Source organism: Bombina bombina, unplaced genomic scaffold (genome assembly GCF_027579735.1).
Source record: "Bombina bombina isolate aBomBom1 unplaced genomic scaffold, aBomBom1.pri scaffold_1568, whole genome shotgun sequence".
Lineage (NCBI taxonomy): Eukaryota > Metazoa > Chordata > Amphibia > Anura > Bombinatoridae > Bombina > Bombina bombina.
In genome coordinates this window covers 1-22,161 of record NW_026511490.1, presented here as the reverse complement: position 1 = coordinate 22,161, position 22,161 = coordinate 1, and the positions used below count along the sequence as shown (strand labels likewise).

The 22,161-nt window shown below is 43.9% G+C and overlaps 1 long non-coding RNA gene across 1 annotated transcript; it reads left to right on the top strand.

Annotated features, from left to right (window-relative positions):
- The first annotated feature begins 3,850 nt into the window (after positions 1-3,850).
- LOC128643772 (uncharacterized) lies at positions 3,851-4,369 on the top strand. Its single transcript, XR_008399880.1, has 2 exons — positions 3,851-4,022; positions 4,170-4,369. It is a non-coding gene; the product is annotated as an uncharacterized LOC128643772 (long non-coding RNA).
- Positions 4,370-22,161: the final 17,792 nt, after the last annotated feature.

Below are 22,161 nucleotides of genomic sequence, written 5' to 3'. Positions count from 1 at the left end.
TTAGGCATACCTCTATTCACCCCATCACCTGGTCAGATCATGCACCAGTTAGTTGTCAGATAGAATGGCCGGAGTCGCCGGTCACACCTTATATATGGAGGTTAGACGATAGTCTGTTAGATCATCCTCTAGTATACCCAGAAGTAGAAAGATCCCTCCTGGAATATTTCCAATTCAACGACACACCTGACATGACATGGTCCACAATATGGGAGGCTCACAAGTGTGTTCTCAGGGGGGTATTTCTGAAATTTAAGGCAAACCTAATTAAACAACACAGAAACAAACATGATACTATACTACAGAGCCTCAAACAATTAGAACAAGAGCATAAAAAAGACCCCAAAAATGTAGAACTCAAAGACCGATTAGGACAGACTAGAGCGGAATTTAATATATATTTACAGCAAGAGCAACAAAAAAGGGCACTGAGAATGCGTCAAAAATACTACGACCAAGGCGACAAAGCAGGGAAACTACTGGCTAGGACCCTAAAACGTAGACAATTAAAAACACATATACACCATATGAAAAATAAGGCCAATCAGAAAAAACATGACAGCACATCGATTGCTGAAGCGTTTCGTTCCTACTTTGCAACACTCTACAACTTAAACACAACAACTGAGACAGCGGGCCACACGGCCAACAAAAAATCAACTATAGACGAATATCTTAAGGGAATTAATTTACCCAAACTAGACATAAACCAAGCAGAAAAACTAGACCTCCCGTTTAACATTAAAGAAATACAAGACGCAATTAGATCCCTTCCAAGTGGGAAAAGCCCAGGCCCAGACGGATTCGGTGTAAAATACTACAAAAAATTTATCCACATAATTGCTCCTAATCTACTAAAACTTTTTAACTCTATTAGGCAATCGGATGGTTTCCCGGCATCTATGTTAGAGGCCCACATCATTATGATACCGAAACCGGGCAAATCTCCCGATACCCCAGAAAATTTTCGGCCAATCTCCCTTTTGAACTCAGATATAAAGATCTATGCCAAAGTTCTGGCAAACAGGTTGAGTCCCTTATTGGTACACCTGATTTCAAACGACCAAGTGGGGTTTATACCGGAAAGGGAAGCGAGAGATAACACCATCAAGGTGTTACAGTTGATGGATTTGGCTCGCAACACTGGGCAGGACCTGGTTCTGATTTCTACGGATGCCGAAAAAGCCTTCGACAGGGTGGACTGGGATTTCCTTGAGGCCACCCTGCGAGGTATGAATGTAGGCAAAGACTTTGTGGATTGCATATTCTCCCTCTATGCTAATCCAATAGCGAGAGTTAGGACCAATTCGGTCCTCTCTGAACCCTTTAACATCAAAAACGGAACCAGACAGGGATGCCCTCTGTCACCACTACTGTTCGCAGTGTCCATTGAGGTTCTGGCATGCAGGATTAGGTCACAAAAAGAAATAAGCAGCATACAAACAAAAAACAGAGAATACAAATTGGCAATGTATGCCGACGATATTCTATTGACATTAACTAAAATAAATAACTCCCTGCCCCCGCTTCTTGATACCTTCAAAGAGTATGGAAAGGTATCAAACTTCCATCTAAATTTAACTAAATCAGAGTTGATCAACGTAAACGCCCCTAAAATAGTTATAGAGAATATCAAGTCCCAATGCCCCATTAAAGTACAGCACACTCAAATTAAATACCTGGGTATACACATCACACAGCAGTTTGGAGATCTGTACTCTAAAAACTACATTACTCTACTTAAGGAAATCACGAATGATCTTTCTAGATGGAAAAGTAAACCATTGTCTTGGCTGGGCAGGATCCACACAATAAAAATGAATGTGCTTCCACGTATTCTATACGTTCTTCAGGCCCTCCCTATACCCTTGCCAAAAGATTATTTAAACCAATTACAGGGCAACATTGAAAAATTCATATGGGGAGGTATCAAACCTAGAGTACCTAGGAAAACGTTATACCTTCTGAGAGAGAGGGTAGGACTGGGTCTGCCAAATATAAGCTCCTATAGGATGGCAGTGTTATTACAGAGGGTGGTGGAATGGAGCCATAATGCAGTTTCTAAACAATGGATTGAATTAGACAGAAACATTTTGCAGGTTGAGAACATGGGAGGACAGGCTTGGTTACACACTAATCAGAGATCCTTGACAATAAGTAGATATCCATTGATGGACGAGGTGTTCCAGAATTGGGATGCATTGATAAACACCAGTACTCACATATCATCAAGACCGGGGCCATTGACCCCACTGTTGGGGAACCCCGAACTCAATTTCACAGTTAAAACCAAGCCAGCCCCGAGTAGCCCAACACATCTGAGAGACTATATTCTTAATACAGTAGTGAGTGAGGGTAGGATGTTGACACTGACAGACTTTGTAAAGATAATGGGGGAACACCCACTCTCCTGGTATACTCATGCTCAATTATCCCACTATGTAAATTCTCATAAAATACAATCACACCTAAGACGACAGCTCACACACTTTGAAACCATATGTACATCTACACTTCCCCCTCGCCATCTCATATCTTCACTATATAAGATGCTCCTAAATCCCGTGGGAGGGCAACTACCTTCATACTGTCACAAGTGGGTCAGAGAACTAAATATAGATATATCAAATGAGGAGTGGTTGCGGATATTCCGCAATCACAAAAAAGCCTCAGTCTCGGCCAAAATACAGGAAACTAACTTTAAATTTATGTCTCGGTGTTACCTCACTCCGGTAAGACTACAAAAAATGTACAAACAGACTAACGGTAGATGTTGGAGAGGATGTGGAGAGCCCGCAGATATGCTCCATGTGTGGTGGGGATGTGAGAAGCTAGAAACATTCTGGAGTGAAGTTATAGATCACATAAACAAAACACTGAATTCACACATAAATAGAAACCCAGGAATATTGCTGTTTCATGGCCTACCGAACCTTAAAGATGATATAAAACAAAACCTCCTATACATCATGCTTAATAGCGCCAAATCTCTGGTACCGCAAAGGTGGAAGACCGCGGACGCCCCAAATCTAACGACATGGAAGCAACAGGTTGATAACTTACTCCTTTTGGAGAGTTATCACTACTTTAGCATAGGCAAACTGGACCAACACGAATATATGCTAATGCGCTGGAACACACACAAAGATGACTGACTATTTTAGAAACACAACATGACTAGATGGGTGTTATACGTTAACGTCCGGGCAAAGGGTGAACCATTGTAAAATTGACTGTATGACTGACACATTAGGTATACTGCATAAATACTTTCACTGTGGAGTTGACTCAGCCGTCCCTCCCCCCTTTTTCTCCCTTCCCTCTCCCAAGACCATTAAATTTCATGTACTTCTAACGCTGACGATGATGATATAAGTGTTTTTTTTTAATGTTATAAATAAGAAGGCAATGGATAATTCTTGTTAAACCCTCACCGACTAAACACAATTGTATGATATTTCGAATCCAGTCCAAAAGAGGCTGTTTAATCTACTCCTAGAGTTGGTAAGGGCCACTCAACGAAAACAACTCAGAGCTCTTAGAACTCACAAACTTGATATATTGTCATTTTGTAAGCCATGTATGGTACTGTTTAATGCCTATGCTGTTTGTTGTATCAGCTCACAATGTAACCAAAACCAAGTTTGTAACTCTGATTAAATGTTTAATAAAGCTCTTTGAAAAAGAAAAAAAAAAGAAAAAAAAAATGTACAGTATTCACCACACACAATAAAAACAAAAAACAAAAACACAGTTAAAGGGTCAAGAGGAATTATTGTTAAATCAATTATATATTCATTTATATATGTAAATGTATAAGTGCAAAAGTAACAGATGTTTTGTTCTTAATTGAATACATTTAGATGCAACAAAAATTGTTTCATATTGATTTAACAAAATAAACTGGTTGTATTCTTTTTTAGAATTAACAGGTCACAGAGATGAAAATCTAGACACAGGATCATGTAGAGAACTTGTACAGAATATTCAGCCTGTGGAGACCCCATCAGACGTCTCTGCAGGTAACAGATCTATGGCACAAGCTACGATTAATGTTTTCAAATACTGATGTGTTGTGTAATATTACTGTGTAATCAGATTGTGTGAGATAACTGCACTTAAATCCATTTAACCAATAAACTCATTTTATTCTTTATTACAACTAACAGGTCACAGTGATGAACATCTAGACACAGGATCACATGGAGAACAGAATATTCAGCCATCAGATGTATTTGTAGGTGAGTGATCTATGGTATAAGCTTCACAGTTAGAAAACTCACATTCTAAAATGTTTTCCCCCTATGTAAATGATGAGCCTCAGTACAGACGGATTGTAATAATAAAATCTATTTGGTTCACATCCTTACTTTGTATTATCTTCTCTCTCACCCTCTGCTTCATGTAAATGGTACACACACACCCTCTCTTCCCTTCTCTCTCACCCTCTGCTTCATGTAAATGGTACACACACACACACCCTCTCTTCCCTTCTCTCTCACCCTCTGCTTCATGTAAATGGTACACACACACCCTCTCTTCCCTTCTCTCTCACCCTCTGCTTCATGTAAATAGTACACACACACGCCCTCTCTTCCCTTCTCTCTCACCCTCTGCTTCATGTAAATGGTACACACACACGCCCTCTCTTCCCTTCACTCTCACCCTCTGCTTCATGTAAATGGTACACACACACCCTCTCTTCCCTTCCCTCTCACCCTCTGCTTCATGTAAATGGTACACACACACACCCTCTCTTCTCTTCTCTCTCACCCTCTGCTTCATGCAAATGGTACACACACGCCCTCTCTTCCCTTCTCTCTCACCCTCTGCTTCATGTAAATGGTACACACACATGCCCTCTCTTCTCTCTCACCCTCTGCTTCATGTAAATGGTACACACACACCCTCTCTTCCCTTCTCTCTCACCCTCTGATTCATGTAAATGGTACACACACACACACCCTCTCTTCCCTTCTCTCTCACCCTCTGCTACATGTAAATGGTACACACACACGCCCTCTCTTCCCTTCTCTCTCACCCTCTGCTTCATGTAAATGGTACACACACATGCCCTCTCTTCTCTCTCACCCTCTGATTCATGTAAATGGTACACACACACACCCTCTCTTCCCTTCTCTCTCACCCTCTGATTCATGTAAATGGTACACACACACACCCTCTCTTCCCTTCTCTCTCACCCTCTGCTTCATGTAAATATTACACACACGCCCTCTCTTCCCTTCTCTCTCACCCTCTGATTCATGTAAATGGTACACACACACACCCTCTCTTCCCTTCTCTCTCACCCTCTGCTTCATGTAAATATTACACACACGCCCTCTCTTCCCTTCTCTCTCACCCTCTGCTTCATGTAAATGGTACACACACACCCTCTCTGCCCTTCTCTCTCACCCTCTGCTTCATGTAAATGGTACACACACACGCCCTCTCTTCCTTTCTCTCTCACCCTCTGCTTCATGTAAATGGTACACACACCCTCTCTTCCCTTCCCTCTCACCCTCTACGTCATGTAAATGGTACACACACGCCCTCTCTTCCCTTCTCTCTCACCCTCTGCTTCATGTAAATGGTACACACACACACCCTCTCTTCCCTTCTCTCTCACCCTCTGCTTCATGTAAATGGTACACACACATGCCCTCTCTTCCCTTCTCTCTCACCCTCTGATTCATGTAAATGGTACACACACACACCCTCTCTTCCCTTCTCTCTCACCCTCTGCTTCATGTAAATGGTACACACACACGCCCTCTCTTCCCTTCTCTCTCACCCTCTGCTTCATGTAAATGGTACACACACACGCCCTCTCTTCCCTTCTCTCTCACCCTCTGCTTCATGTAAATGGTACACACACGCCCTCTCTTCCCTTCTCTCTCACCCTCTGCTTCATGTAAATGGTACACACACGTCCTCTCTTCCCTTCTCTCTCACCCTCTGCTTCATGTAAATGGTACACACACGTCCTCTCTTCCCTTCTCTCTCACCCTCTGCTTCATGTAAATGGTACACACACGCCCTCTCTTCTCTTCTCTCTCACCCTCTGCTTCATGTAAATGGTACACACACGCCCTCTCTTCTCTTCTCTCTCACCCTCTGCTTCATGTAAATGGTACACACACGCCCTCTCTTCCCTTCTGTCTCACCCTCTGCTTCATGTAAATGGTACACACACACACCCTCTCTTCCCTTCTCTCTCACCCTCTGCTTCATGTAAATGGTACACACACACCCTCTCTCTTCCCTTCTCTCTCACCCTCTGCTTCATGTAAATGGTACACACACACACCCTCTCTCTTCCCTTCTCTCTCACCCTCTGCTTCATGTAAATGGTACACACACACACCCTCTCTCTTCCCTTCTCTCTCACCCTCTGCTTCATGTAAATGGTACACACGCCCTCTCTTCCCTTCTCTCTCACACTCTGCTTCATGTAAATGGTACACACGCCCTCTCTTCCCTTCTCTCTCACCCTCTGCTTCATGTAAATGGTACACACACGCCCTCTCTTCCCTTCTCTCTCACCCTCTGCTTCATGTAAATGGTACACACACACGCCCTCTCTTCCCTTCTCTCTCACTCTCTGCTTCATGTAAATGGTACACACCTGCCCTCTCTTCCCTTCTCTCTCACCCTCTGCTTCATGTAAATGGTACACACGCCCTCTCTTCCCTTCTCTCTCACCCTCTGCTTCATGTAAATGGTACACACACACGCCCTCTCTTCCCTTCTCTCTCACCCTCTGCTTCATGTAAATGGTACACACACGCCCTCTCTTCCCTTCTCTCTCACCCTCTGCTTCATGTAAATGGTACACACACGTCCTCTCTTCCCTTCTCTCTCACCCTCTGCTTCATGTAAATGGTACACACACGTCCTCTCTTCCCTTCTCTCTCACCCTCTGCTTCATGTAAATGGTACACACACGCCCTCTCTTCTCTTCTCTCTCACCCTCTGCTTCATGTAAATGGTACACACACGCCCTCTCTTCTCTTCTCTCTCACCCTCTGCTTCATGTAAATGGTACACACACGCCCTCTCTTCCCTTCTGTCTCACCCTCTGCTTCATGTAAATGGTACACACACACACCCTCTCTTCCCTTCTCTCTCACCCTCTGCTTCATGTAAATGGTACACACACACCCTCTCTCTTCCCTTCTCTCTCACCCTCTGCTTCATGTAAATGGTACACACACACACCCTCTCTCTTCCCTTCTCTCTCACCCTCTGCTTCATGTAAATGGTACACACACACACCCTCTCTCTTCCCTTCTCTCTCACCCTCTGCTTCATGTAAATGGTACACACGCCCTCTCTTCCCTTCTCTCTCACCCTCTGCTTCATGTAAATGGTACACACGCCCTCTCTTCCCTTCTCTCTCACCCTCTGCTTCATGTAAATGGTACACACACGCCCTCTCTTCCCTTCTCTCTCACCCTCTGCTTCATGTAAATGGTACACACACACGCCCTCTCTTCCCTTCTCTCTCACTCTCTGCTTCATGTAAATGGTACACACCTGCCCTCTCTTCCCTTCTCTCTCACCCTCTGCTTCATGTAAATGGTACACACGCCCTCTCTTCCCTTCTCTCTCACCCTCTGCTTCATGTAAATGGTACACACACACACACGCCCTCTCTTCCCTTCTCTCTCACCCTCTGCTTCATGTAAATGGTACACACACACCCTCTCTTCCCTTCCCTCTCACCCTCTGCTTCATGTAAATGGTACACACATGCCCTCTCTTCTCTTCTCTCTCACCCTCTGCTTCATGTAAATGGTACACACACACGCCCTCTCTTCCCTTCTCTCTCACCCTCTACTTCATGTAAATGGTACACACACACACCCTCTCTTTCCTTCTTTCTCACCCTCTGCTTCATGTAAATGGTACACACATGCCCTCTCTTCCCTTCTCTCTCACCCTCTGCTTCATGTAAATGGTACACACACACCCTCTCTTCCCTTCTCTCTCACCCTCTGCTTCATGTAAATATTACACACACGCCCTCTCTTCCCTTCTCTCTTACCCTCCGCTTCATGTAAATGGCACACACACACGCCCTCTCTTCCCTTCTCTCTCACCCTCTGCTTCATGTGAATGGCACACACGCATGCCCTCTCTCACCCTCTGTTTCATGTGAATGTTACACACACTCCCTCTCTTCCCTTCTCTCTCACCCTCTGCTTCATGTAAATGGTACACACACACCCTCTCTTCCCTTCTCTCTCACCCTCTGCTTCATGTGAATGGTACACACACATGCCCTCTCTCACCCTCTGCTTCATGTGAATGGTACACACGCATGCCTTCTCTCACCCTCTGCTTCATGTGAATAGTACACACACACACGCATGCCCTCTCTCACCCTCTGCTTCATGTGAATTGTACACACGCATGCCCTCTCTCACCCTCTGCTTCATGTGAATGGTAAACACACATGCCCTCGCTTCCCTTCTCTCTCACCCTCCGATTCATGTAAATGATACACACACATGCCCTTTTTTCTTTTCACTCACCCTCCGATTCATGTAAATGGTACACACACATGCCCTTTCTCTTGTAAAGGTGTATCCAGTCCACGGGTTCATCCATTACTTGTGGGATATTCTCCTTCCCAACAGGAAGCTGCAAGAGGACACCCACAGCAGAGCTGTCTATATAGCTCCTCCCTTAACTGCCACACCCAGTCATTCTCTTGCAGCTCTCGACAAGAAAGGAAGTATCAAGAGAGATGTGGTGAAAAGAGTTCTCTCTCCCCTCTCACAAGAGTTTCCTTCCTAGGAACTCTGATAGATTCAGTAGAAATGAAGATTTTTCTGACAGAGGTCAGGTTGTCAAAGCTTCTAACTTCCTGCCGTGCTCTTTATTCCACTTCTCAGCCGTCAGTGGCTCAGTGTATGGAAGTAATCGGCTTAATGGTAGCAGCAATGGACATAGTTCCGTTTGCCCGCCTACATCTCAGACCACTGCAACTTTGCATGCTCAATCAGTGGAATGGGGATTACACAGATTTGTCCCCTCTGCTAAATCTGGATCAAGAGACCAGAGATTTTCTTCTCTGGTGGCTATCTCGGGTCCATCTGTCCAGGGGAATGAGCTTCCGCAGGCCAGAATGGACTATAGTGACGACAGATGCCAGCCTTCTGGGCTGAGGCGCAGTCTGGAACTGCCTGAAGGCTCAGGGTTTGTGGACTCAGGAGGAAGCCCTCCTTCCGATAAACATTCTGGAACTAAGAGCGATATTCAATGCTCTTCAGGCTTGGCCACAGCTAGCTGCGGTCAGGTTCATCAGATTTCAGTCGGACAAAGAGCCCCCTGGCGATGTTGGAGGTTTCAAAGATAATTCTATGGGCAGAGGTTCACTCTTGCCATCTCTCACCTATCCATATCCCAGGAGTAGAGAACTGGAAGGCAGATTTTTTAAGTCGGCAGACTTTTCATCCGGGGGAGTGGGAACTCCCTCCGGAGGTATTTGCCCAGTTGATTCATCTATGGGGCAAACCAGAACTGGATCTCATGGCATCTCGTCAGAACGCCAAGCTTCCTTGTTACGGGTCCAGGTCCAGGGATCCCTAGGCAGTGCTGATAGATGCTCTAGCAGTGCCCTGGTCCTTCAGCCTGGCTTATGTGTTTCCACCGTTTCCTCTGCTCCCTCGTCTGATTGCCAAGATCAAGCAGGAGAGAGCTTCGGTGATTTTGATAACTCCTGCGTGGCCACGCAGGACTTGGTATGCAGATCTGGTGGACATGTCATCCTTTCCACCATGGACTCTGCCGCTGAGACAGGACCTTCTACTTCAAGGTCCTTTCAAACATCCAAATCTAATTTCTCTGCGTCTGACTGCTTGGAGATTGAACGCTTGATTCTATCAAAGCGTGGTTTTTCTGAGTCGGTCATTGATACCTTAATTCAGGCTCGAAAACCTGTCACCAGGAAAATCTATCATAAGATATGGTGTAAATATCTTCATTGGTTTGAATCCAAGGGTTACTCATGGAGTAAGGTCAGGATTCCTAGAATATTATCTTTTCTCCAGGAGGGATTGGAGAAAGGATTGTCTGCTAGTTCCTCAAAGGGACAGATCTCTGCTTTGTCTATTCTTTCTCTTGTTAAGTGTATCCAGTCCACGGATCATCCATTACTTGTGGGATATTCTCCTTCCCAACAGGAAGTTGCAAGAGGATCACCCACAGCAGAGCTGCTATATAGCTCCTCCCCTCACTGCCATATCCAGTCATTCTCTTGCAACTCTCAACAAAGATGGACGTAGTAAGAGGAGAGTGGTGTATTATAGTTAGTTTTTTAACTTCAATCAAAAGTTTGTTATTTTTAAATGGTACCGGAGTGTACTGTTTCATCTCAGGCAGCATTAGAAGAAGAATCTGCCTGTGATTTCTATGATCTTAGCAGAAGTAACTAAGATCCACTGCCGTTCTCACATATTCTGAGGAGTGAGGTAACTTCAGAGGGGGAATGGCGTGCAGGATTCCTGCAATAAGGTATGTGCAGTTAATATTTTTCTAGGGATGGAATTTGCTAGAAAAATGCTGCTGATACCGGATTAATGTAAGTTAAGCCTTAAATGCAGTGATAGCGACTGCTATCAGGCTTATTAACAGAGATACATACTCTTATAAAAGTTCAATATAAAACGTTTGCTGGCATGTTTAATCGTTTTTATATATGTTTGGTGACAAAACATATTGGGGCCTAGTTTTTTTCCACATGGCTGGCTTGATTTTTGCCTAGAAACAGTTTCCTGAGGCTTTCCACTGTTGTAATATGAGTGGGAAGGGCCTATTTTAGTGCTTTTCTGTGCAGCTAAAAATACTGACAGAGACATTCAGCTTCCCTCTGCATGATACAGGACATCTCTGAAGGGCTCAAAAGGCTTCAAAGTCGTGTTTGAGGAGGGTAACAACCACAGTAGACTGTGGCAGTTGTGACTGTGTTTAAAAAAACGTTTTTGTCATTTATTATTCTGTTTTTGTTATTAAGGGGTTAATCATCCATTTGCAAGTGGGTGCAATGCTCTGCTGACTTGTTACATACACTGTAAAAATTTTGTTAGTGTAACTGCCTTTTTTCACTGTTATTTCAAATTTTGTCAAAATTTGTTTCTCTTAAAGGCACAGTAACGTTTTTTATATTGCTTGTTAACTTGCTTTAAAGTGTTTTCCAAGCTTGCTAGTCTCATTGCTAGTCTGTACAAACATGTCTGAAACAGAGGATACTTGTTCATTATGTTTAAAAGCCATGGTAGAACCCCATAGGAGAATGTGTACTAAATGTATTGATTTCACCTTAAACAGTAAAGATCAGTCTTTATCTATAAAAGAATTGTCACCAGAGGGGTCTGTCGAGGGGGAAGTTATGCCGACTAACTCTCCCCACGTGTCGGACCCTTCGCCTCCCGCTCAAGGGACACACGCTAATATGGCGCCAAGTACATCAGGGACGCCCATAGCGATTACTTTGCAGGACATGGCTGCAATCATGAATAATACCCTGTCAGAGGTATTATCCAGATTGCCTGAATTGAGAGGCAAGCGCGATAGCTCTTGGGTTAGACGAGATACAGAGCGCGTAGATGCTGTAAGAGCCTTGTCTGATACTGCGTCACAATATGCAGAACCTGAGGACGGAGAGCTTCAGTCTGTGGGTGACGTCTCTGAATCGGGGAGACCTGATTCAGAGATTTCTAATTTTAAATTTAAGCTTGAGAACCTCCGTGTATTGCTTGGGGAGGTATTAGCTGCTCTGAATGACTGTGACACAATTGCAGTGCCAGAGAAATTGTGTAGGCTGGATAAATACTATGCAGTGCCGGTGAGTACTGATGTTTTCTTTCATGTAATTAGCAAGAGTCCATGAGCTAGTGACGTATGGGATATACATTCCTACCAGGAGGGGCAAAGTTTCCCAAACTTTAAAATGCCTATAAATACACCCCTCACCACACCCACAAATCAGTTTTACAAACTTTGCCTCCTATGGAGGTGGTGAAGTAAGTTTGTGCTAGATTCTACGTTGATATGCGCTCCGCAGCAGGTTGGAGCCCGGTTTTCCTCTCAGCGTGCAGTGAATGTCAGAGGGATGTGAGGAGAGTATTACCTATTTGAATGCAATGATCTCCTTCTACGGGGTCTATTTCATAGGTTCTCTGTTATCGGTCGTAGAGATTCATCTCTTACCTCCCTTTTCAGATCGACGATATACTCTTATATATATATATATATATACCATTACCTCTGCTGATTTTCGTTTCAGCACTGGTTTGGCTTTCTACAACATGTAGATGAGTGTCCTGGGGTAAGTAAGTCTTATTTTCTGTGACACTCTAAGCTATGGTTGGGCACTTTTTTATAAAGTTCTAAATATATGTATTCAAACATTTATTTGCCTTGACTCAGGATGTTCAACATTCCTCATTTTTCAGACAGTCAGTTTCATATTTGGGATAATGCATTTGAATCAATCATTTTTTCTTACCTTAAAAATTTGACTTTTTCCCTGTGGGCTGTTAGGCTCGCGGGGGCTGAAAATGCTTCATTTTATTGCGTCATTCTTGGCGCTGACTTTTTTGGCGCAAATTTTTTTTTCTGAAGAGAGAGTTGTTCATTTGTTTTCAGACAGACAATGTCACAACTGTGGCATACATCAATCATCAAGGAGGGACTCACAGTCCTCTGGCTATGAAAGAAGTATCTCGAATTCTGGTTTGGGCGGAATCCAGCTCCTGTCTAATCTCTGCGGTTCATTTACCAGTTATAGACAATTGGGAAGCGGATTATCTCAGTCGCCAAACGTTACATCCGGGCGAATGGTCTCTTCACCCAGAGGTATTTCTTCAGATTGTTCAAATGTGGGAACTTCCAGAAATAGATCTGATGGCTTCTCATCTAAACAAGAAACTTCCCAGGTATCTGTTCAGATCCCGGGATCCTCAGGCGGAGGCAGTGAATGCATTATCACTTCCTTGGAAGTATCATCCTGCCTATATCTTTCCGCCTCTAGTTCTTCTTCCAAGAGTAATCTCCAAGATTCTGAAGGAATGCTCGTTTGTTCTGCTGGTAGCTCCAGCATGGCCTCACAGGTTTTGGTATACGGATCTTGTTCGGATGGCTTCTTGCCAACCGTGGACTCTTCTGTTAAGACCAGACCTTCTGTCGCAAGGTCCTTTTTTTCCATCAGGATCTCAAATCCTTAAATTTATAGGTATGGAGATTGAACGCTTGATTCTTGGTCAAAGAGGTTTCTCTGACTCTGTGATTAATACTATGTTACAGGCTCGTAAATCTGTATCTAGAGAGATATATTATAGAGTCTGGAAGACTTATATTTCTTGGTGTCTTCTCATCATTATTCCTGGCATTCTTTTAGAATTCCGCGAATTTTACAGTTTCTTCAGGATGGTTTAGATAAAGGTTTGTCCGCAAGTTCCTTGACAGGACAAATCTCTGCTCTTTCTGTTCTTTTTCACAGAAAGATTGCTAATCTTCCTGATTTTCATTGTTTTGTACAAGACTTGGTTCGTATAAAACCTGTCATTAAGTCAATTTCTCCTCCTTGGAGTTTGAATTTGGTTCTGGGGGCTCTTCTAGCTCCTCCTTTTGAACCCATGCATTCATTGGACATTAAACTTCTTTCTTGGAAAGTTTTGTTTCTTTTGGCCATCTCTTCTGCCAGAAGAGTCTCTGAATTATCTGCTCTTTCTTGTGAGTCTCCTTTTCTGATTTTTCATCAGGATAAGGCGGTGTTGCGAACTTCTTTTGAATTTTTACCTAAGGTTGTGAATTCTAACAACATTAGTAGACAAATAGTGGTTCCTTCATTCTGTCCTAATCCTAAGAATTCTTAGGAGAAATCATTGCATTCTTTGGATGTTGTTAGAGCTTTGAAATATTATGTTGAAGCTACTAAGTCTTTCCGAAAGACTTCTAGTCTATTTGTCATCTTTTCCGGTTCTAGAAAAGGCCAGAAAGCTTCTGCCATTTCTTTGGCATCTTGGTTGAAATCTTTAATTCATCATGCCTATGTCGAGTCGGGTAAAACTCCGCCTCAAAGGATTACAGCTCATTCTACTAGGTCAGTTTCTACTTCCTGGGCGTTTAGGAATGAAGCTTCGATTGATCAGATTTGCAAAGCAGCAACTTGGTCCTCTTTGCATATTTTTACTAAATTCTACCATTTTGATGTGTTTTCTTCTTCTGAAGCAGTTTTTGGTAGAAAAGTACTTCAGGCAGCGGTTTCAGTTTGAATCTTCTGCTTATGTTTTCATTAAACTTTATTTTGGGTGTGGATTATTTTCAGCAGGAATTGGCTGTCTTTATTTTATCCCTCCCTCTCTAGTGACTCTTGCGTGGAAAGATACACATCTTGGGTAGTCATTATCCCATACGTCACTAGCTCATGGACTCTTGCTAATTACATGAAAGAAAACATAATTTATGTAAGAACTTACCTGATAAATTCATTTCTTTCATATTAGCAAGAGTCCATGAGGCCCACCCTTTTTTTGTGGTGGTTATGATTTTTTTGTATAAAGCACAATTATTCCAATTCCTTATTTTTTATGCTTTCGCACTTTTTTCTTATCACCCCACTTCTTGGCTATTCGTTAAACTGATTTGTGGGTGTGGTGAGGGGTGTATTTATAGGCATTTTAAGGTTTGGGAAACTTTGCCCTTCCTGGTAGGAATGTATATCCCATACGTCACTAGCTCATGGACTCTTGCTAATATGAAAGAAATGAATTTATCAGGTAAGTTCTTACATAAATTATGTTTTTCCAATACCTAAAAGGCTTACAGAAATTATTAGTAAGGAGTGGGATAGGCCCGGTGTGCCCTTTTCCCCACCTCCTATATTTAGAAAAATGTTTCCAATAGATGCCACTACACGGGACTTATGGCAGACTGTCCCTAAGGTGGAGGGAGCAGTTTCTACTTTAGCAAAGCGTACCACTATCCCGGTTTTTCAGATCCAATGGATAAAAAAATTAGAGGGTTACCTTAAGAAAATGTTTATTCAACAAGGTTTTATTTTACAGCCCCTTGCATGCATTGCGCCTGTCACTGCTGCGGCGGCATTCTGGTTTGGAGGCCCTGGAAGAGGCCATCCATACAGCTCCATTGACTGAAATTGTTGACAAGCTTAGAACTCTTAAGCTAGCTAACTCATTTGTTTCTGATGCCATTGTTCATTTGACTAAACTAACGGCTAAGAATTCCGGATTCGCCATCCAGGCGCGTAGGGCGCTATGGCTCAAATCCTGGTCAGCTGATGTGACTTCAAAGTCTAAATTACTCAACATTCCTTTCAAGGGGCAGACCTTATTCGGGCCTGGTTTGAAAGAAATTATTGCTGACATTACTGGAGGTAAGGGTCATACCCTTCCTCAGGACAGGGCCAAATCAAAGGCCAAACAGTCTAATTTTCGTGCCTTTCGAAATTTCAAGGCAGGTGCAGCATCAACTTCCTCTGCTTCAATACAAGAGGGAACTTTTGCTCAATCCAAGCAGGCCTGGAAACCTAACCAGTCCTGGAACAAGGGCAAGCAGGCCAGAAAGCCTGCTGCTGCCTCTAAGACAGCATGAAGGAGCGGCCCCCTATCCGACAACGGATCTAGTAGGGGGCAGACTCTCTCTCTTCGCCCATGCGTGGGCAAGAGATGTTCAGTATCCCTGGGCGTTGGAGATCATATCTCAGGGATATCTTCTGGATTTCAAAGCTTCTCCTCCACAAGGGAGATTTCACCTTTCAAGATTATCTGCAATCCAGATAAAGAAAGAGGCATTCCTAAGCTGCGTACAAGATCTCCTTGTAATCAGAGTGATCCATCCAGTTCCGCGGACGGAACAAGGACAGGGGTTTTATTCAAATCTGTTTGTGGTTCCCAAAAAAGAGGGAACCTTCAGACCAATCTTGGATTTAAAGATCCTAAACAAATTCCTCAGAGTTCTGTCATTCAAGATGGAAACTATTCGAACCATTTTACCCATGATCCAAGAGGGTCAGTACATGACCACAGTGGACTTAAAGGATGCCTACCTTCACATTCAGATTCACAAGAATCATCATCAGTTCCTGAGGTTTGCCTTTCTAGACAGGCATTACCAATTTGTAGCTCTTACATTCAGGTTGGCTACAGCCCCAAGAATTTTTACAAAGGTTCTGGGCTCACTTCTGGCGGTCCTAAGACCGCGAGGCATAGCGGTGGCTCCTTAACTGGACGACATCCTGATACAGGCGTCAAGCTTTTAAATTGCCAAATCTCATACAGAGATAGTTCTGGCATTCCTGAGGTCGCATGGGTGGAAAGTGAACGAAGAAAAGAGTTCTCTATCTCCTCTCACAAGGGTTTCCTTCCTAGGGACTCTAATAGATTCTGTAGAAATAAAACGGAGTCCAGGTTATCAAAACTTCTAAATGCTTGCCGTGTTCTTCACTCCATTCCGCGCCCCACGGTGGCTCAGTGCATGGAAGTAATCGGCTTAATGGTAGCGGCGGTGGACATAGTGCCATTCGCGCGCCTGCATCTCAGACCGCTGCAATTATGCATGCTCAGGAAACCAGAGATTCTCTTCTCTGGTGGTTATCTCGGGCCCATCTGTCCAAGGGTATGACCTTTCGCAGACCAGATTGGACAATTGTAACAGATGCCAGCCTTCTAGGTTGGGGTGCAGTCTGGAAACTCCCTGAAGGCTCAGGGTTCATGGACTCAGGAGGAGAAACTCCTCCCAATAAATATTCTGGAGTTAAGAGCAATATTCAATGCTCTTCTGGCTTGGCCTCAGCTAGCAACATTGAGGTTCATCAGATTTCAGTCGGACAACATCACGACTGTGGCTTACATCAACCATCAAGGGGGAACCAGGAGTTCCCTAGCGATGTCAGAAGTCTCCAAGATAATTCGCTGGGCAGAGACTCACTGTCAGCGATATCCCAGGTGTAGAGAACTGGGAGGTGGATTTCTCTTGTTAAGTGTGTTCAGTCCACGGGTCATCCATTACTTATGGGATATATTCTCCTTCCCAACAGGAAGTTGCAAGAGGATCACCCAAGCAGAGCTGCTATATAGCTCCTCCCCTCACATGTCATACCCAGTCATTCTCTTGCAACCCTCAACAAAGAAGGAGGTCGCGAGAGGAGTTGGAGTTTTTACTTAATTATTCTTCAATCAAAAGTTTGTTATTTTAAATGGCACCGGAGTGTGCTGTTTTTCTATCTCAGGCAGTATTTGGAAGAAGAATCTGCCTGCGTTTTTCTATGATCTTAGCAGGCGTAACTAAGATCCACTGGCTGTTCTCGACATTCTGAGGAGTGGGGTAACTTCAGAAAATGGGAATAGCATGCGGGGTCCCCCGCAAATGAGGTATGTGCAGTACAATATTTTCTGGGAATGGAATTGACTAAGAAAACACTGCTGTTACCCACATGATGTAAGTACAGCCTTAAATGCAGTAGAAGCGACTGGTATCAGGCTGATAAATGTATGCACAGTTGAGTTATTTTCTAGGGACTAGAATTTGACTGAGAAAATACTGTTAATACTGAAATAATGCTTAAGCCTTATCTGCAGTAGAAGCGACTGGTAGCAGGCTTAGTGATAACTTTGCATGACATTGAAAAAGTTTGTTTTTAAAACGTTTACTGGCATGTTATTCGTTTTGTGAGGTATTTTGGTGATAAATCCTTTTTGGGCATGATTTTTTTCCACATGGCTAACGTATTTTTCTGCATAGAAACCGTTATATGAGTGGGAGGGGCCTTTTTTTTTTTTTAGCGCCTTGTTGCGCAGTTAAAATTCTAGCACAGTCTTCCTGCTTCTTCCTCCTTGATCCAGGACGTCTCTAGAGAGCTCAGGGGTCTTCAAAATTCGTTTTTGAGGGAGGTAATCAGTCACAGCAGACCTGTGACAGTGTGTTTGACTGTGATAAAAGCGTTAAATCTTAATTTGATATCCGTTTTTGGGTATTGAGGGGTTAATCATCCTTTTGCTAATGGGTGCAATCCTCTGCTAATTAATACATTTACCGTTAAGAATTGTTGACTATAACTGAATTAGTTCTTTGTTAATTCAACTGTGTTTTTTAAAAGCGCTGCAGCGTTTTTTATATTGCTTGTAAACTTATTGAAAGTAATTTCCAAGCTTGCTAGCTTCATTGCTAGTCTGTTTAAACATGTCTGATACAGAGGAATCTGCTTGTTCATTATGTTCAAAAGCCGATGTGGAGCCCAATAGAAATATTTGTACCAATTGTATTGATATTACTTTGAATAAAAGTCAATCTGTACCGATAAAGAAATTATCACCAGACAACGAGGGGGAAGTTATGCCGTCTAACTCTCCTCACGTGTCAGTACCTTCGTCTCCCGCTCGGGAGGTGCGTGAGATTGAGACGCCAAGTACATCAAGGCACTTACAAATCACTTTACATGATATGGCTAATGTTATGAAAGAAGTATTATACAATATGCCCGAGTTAAGAGGCAAGCGCGATAGCTCTGGGTTAAGGACAGAGCGCGCCGATGACACGAGAGCCATGTCTGAGACTGCGTCACAATTTGCAGAACATGAGGACGGAGAGCTTCATTCTGTGGGTGACGGTTCTGATTCGGGGAGACCGGATTCAGAAATTTCAAATTTTAAATTTAAGCTTGAGAACCTCCGCGTGTTGCTAGGGGAGGTGTTAGCGGCTCTGAATGATTGTGACACGGTGGCAATCCCAGAGAAATTATGTAGGCTGGATAAATACTATGCGGTACCGGTGTGTACTGACGTTTTTCCTATACCAAAAAGGCTTACAGAAATTATTAGCAAGGAGTGGGATAGACCTGGTGTGCCCTTTTCCCCTCCTCCGATATTTAGAAAAATGTTCCCTATAAACGCTGCCACACGAGACTTATGGCAGACGGTCCCTAAGGTGGAGGGAGCAGTTTCTACTTTAGCCAAGCGTACCACTATCCCGGTGGAGGATAGTTGTGCTTTCTCAGATCCAATGGATAAAAAATTAGAGGGTTACCTTAAGAAAATGTTTGTTCAACAAGGTTTTATATTACAGCCTCTTGCATGCATTGCGCCTGTCACTGCTGCAGCGGCATTCTGGTTTGAGTCTCTGGAAGAGGCGATTCGCACAGCACCATTGGATGAGACTTTGAGCAAGCTTAGAACGCTTAAGCTAGCTAATGCGTTTGTTTCGGATGCCGTAGTGCATTTAACCAAACTTACGGCTAAGAATTCCGGATTCGCCATACAGGCGCGCAGAGCGCTATGGCTTAAATCCTGGTCAGCAGATGTAACTTCTAAATCTAAACTACTGAATATTCCTTTCAAAGGGCAGACCTTATTCAGGCCCGGCTTGAAGGAAATTATTGCTGACATTACGGGAGGTAAGGGCCACTCCCTTCCTCAGGACAGGGCCAAATCAAAGGCCAAACAGTCTAATTTTCGTGCCTTTCGTAATTTCAAGGCAGGAGCAGCATCAACTTCCTCCGCTCCAATACAGGAAGGAACTACTGCTCGTTACAGACAAGGTTGGAAAGGCAACCAGTCATGGAACAAGGGCAAGCAGGCCAGAAAGCCTACTTCCGCCCCTAAGACAGCATGAAGACAGGGCCCCCTTTCCGGAGACGGATCTAGTGGGGGGCAGACTTTCTCTCTTTGCCCAGGCTTGGGCAAGAGATGTACAGGATCCCTGGACGTTGGAGATTATATCTCAGGGATACCTTCTGGATTTCAAAACTTCTCCTCCACAAGGGAGGTTTCATCTGTCAAGGTTATCAACAAACCTAGTAAAGAAAGAGGCATTTCTACAATGTGTACAAGACCTCTTAGTGATGGGAGTGATCCACCCAGTTCCGCGAACGGAACAAGGGCAAGGGTTTTACTCAAATCTGTTTGTGGTTCCCAAAAAAGAGGGAACCTTCAGACCAATCTTAGACTTAAAAATCTTAAACAAATTCCTAAGGGTTCCATCGTTCAAGATGGAAACCATTCGAACCATCCTACCCATGATCCAAGAGGGTCAATATATGACCACAGTGGACTTAAAGGATGCCTACCTTCACATACCGATTCACAAAGATCATTATCGGTACCTAAGGTTTGCCTTTCTAGACAGGCATTACCAGTTTGTAGCTCTTCCCTTCGGGTTAGCTACGGCTCCGAGAATTTTTACAAAGATTCTGGGTTCGCTTCTGGCGGTACTAAGACCGCGAGGCATTGCGGTGGCTCCGTACCTAGACGACATTCTGATACAAGCGTCAAGTTTTCAAAATGCAAAGTCTCATACAGAGATAGTTCTAGCATTTCTGAGGTCGCATGGGTGGAAAGTGAACATGGAAAAGAGTTCTCTGTTTCCACTCACAAGGGTCCCCTTCCTAGGGACTCTTATAGATTCTGTAGAGATGAAGATTTACCTGACGGAGTCCAGGTTATCAAAACTTCTAAATGCTTGCCGTGTCCTTCATTCCATTCCAAGCCCATCAGTAGCTCAGTGCATGGAAGTAATCGGCTTAATGGTCGCGGCAATGGACATAGTGCCATTTGCGCGCCTGCATCTCAGACCGCTGCAATTATGCATGCTAAGTCAGTGGAATGGGGATTACTCAGATCTGTCCCCTTTACTGTATCTGGACCAGGAGACCAGGGATTCTCTTCTCTGGTGGTTGTCTCGGGTTCATCTGTCCAAAGGAATGACCTTTCACAGACCAGATTGGACGATTGTAACAACAGATGCCAGCTTACTAGGCTGGGGCGCAGTCTGGAATTCCCTAAAGGCTCAGGGATCGTGGACTCAGGAGGAGAAACTCCTTCCAATAAACATTCTGGGATTAAGAGCAATATTCAATGCTCTCCTAGCTTGGCCTCAGTTAGCAACACTGAGGTTCATAAGGTTTCAGTCGGACAACATCACGACTGTAGCTTACATCAATCATCAAGGAGGAACCAGGAGTTCCCTAGCGATGTTAGAAGTCTCAAAGATAATTCGCTGGGCAGAGTCTCACTCTTGCCACCTGTCAGCGATCTACATCCCAGGCGTGGAGAACTGGGAGGCGGACTTTCTAAGTCGCCAGACTTTTCATCCGGGGGAGTGGGAACTTCATCCGGAGATATTTGCTCAACTAATTCTTCGTTGGGGCAAACCGGAACTGGATCTCATGGCATCTCGCCAGAATGCCAAGCTTCCGTGCTACGGATCCAGGTCCAGGGACCCGGGAGCGGTGCTGATAGATGCACTAGCAGCCCCTTGGGTTTTCAACATGGCTTATGTGTTTCCACCTTTTCCGTTACTGCCTCGACTGATTGCCAAGATCAAACAGGAGAGAGCATCGGTGATTCTGATAGCGCCTGCGTGGCCACGCAGGACCTGGTATGCAGACCTAGTGGACATGTCGTCCTGTCCACCATGGTCTCTGCCTCTGAGGCAGGACCTTCTAATTCAGGGTCCTTTCAACCATCCAAATCTAATTTCTCTGAGGCTGACTGCATGGAGATTGAACGCTTGATTCTATCGAAGCGTGGTTTCTCGGAGTCGGTTATTGATACATTAATACAGGCTCGGAAACCTGTGACCAGAAAAATTTACCATAAGATATGGCGTAAATATTTATATTGGTGTGAATCCAAGGGACAGATTTCTGCTCTGTCTATTCTTTTACACAAGCGTCTGGCAGAGAATCCAGACGTCCAGGTTTTTTGTCAGGCTTTGGCCAGGATTAAGCCTGTGTTTAAGACTGTTGCTCCTCCGTGGAGCTTAAACTTGGTTCTTAAAGTTCTTCAGGGTGTTCCGTTTGAACCCCTTCATTCCATTGATATTAAGCTTTTATCTTGGAAAGTTCTGTTTTTGATGGCTATTTCCTCGGCTCGAAGAGTTTCTGAGTTATCTGCCTTACATTGTGATTCTCCTTATCTGGTCTTTCATTCAGACAAGGTAGTCTTGCGTACTAAACCTGGGTTTTTACCTAAGGTTGTTTCTAACAGGAATATCAATCAAGAGATTGTTGTTCCATCATTATGTCCTAATCCTTCTTCAAAGAAGGAACGTCTTTTGCATAATTTAGACGTGGTCCGTGCCCTGAAGTTCTACTTACAGGCAACTAAGGATTTTCGGCAAACTCCTTCTCTGTTT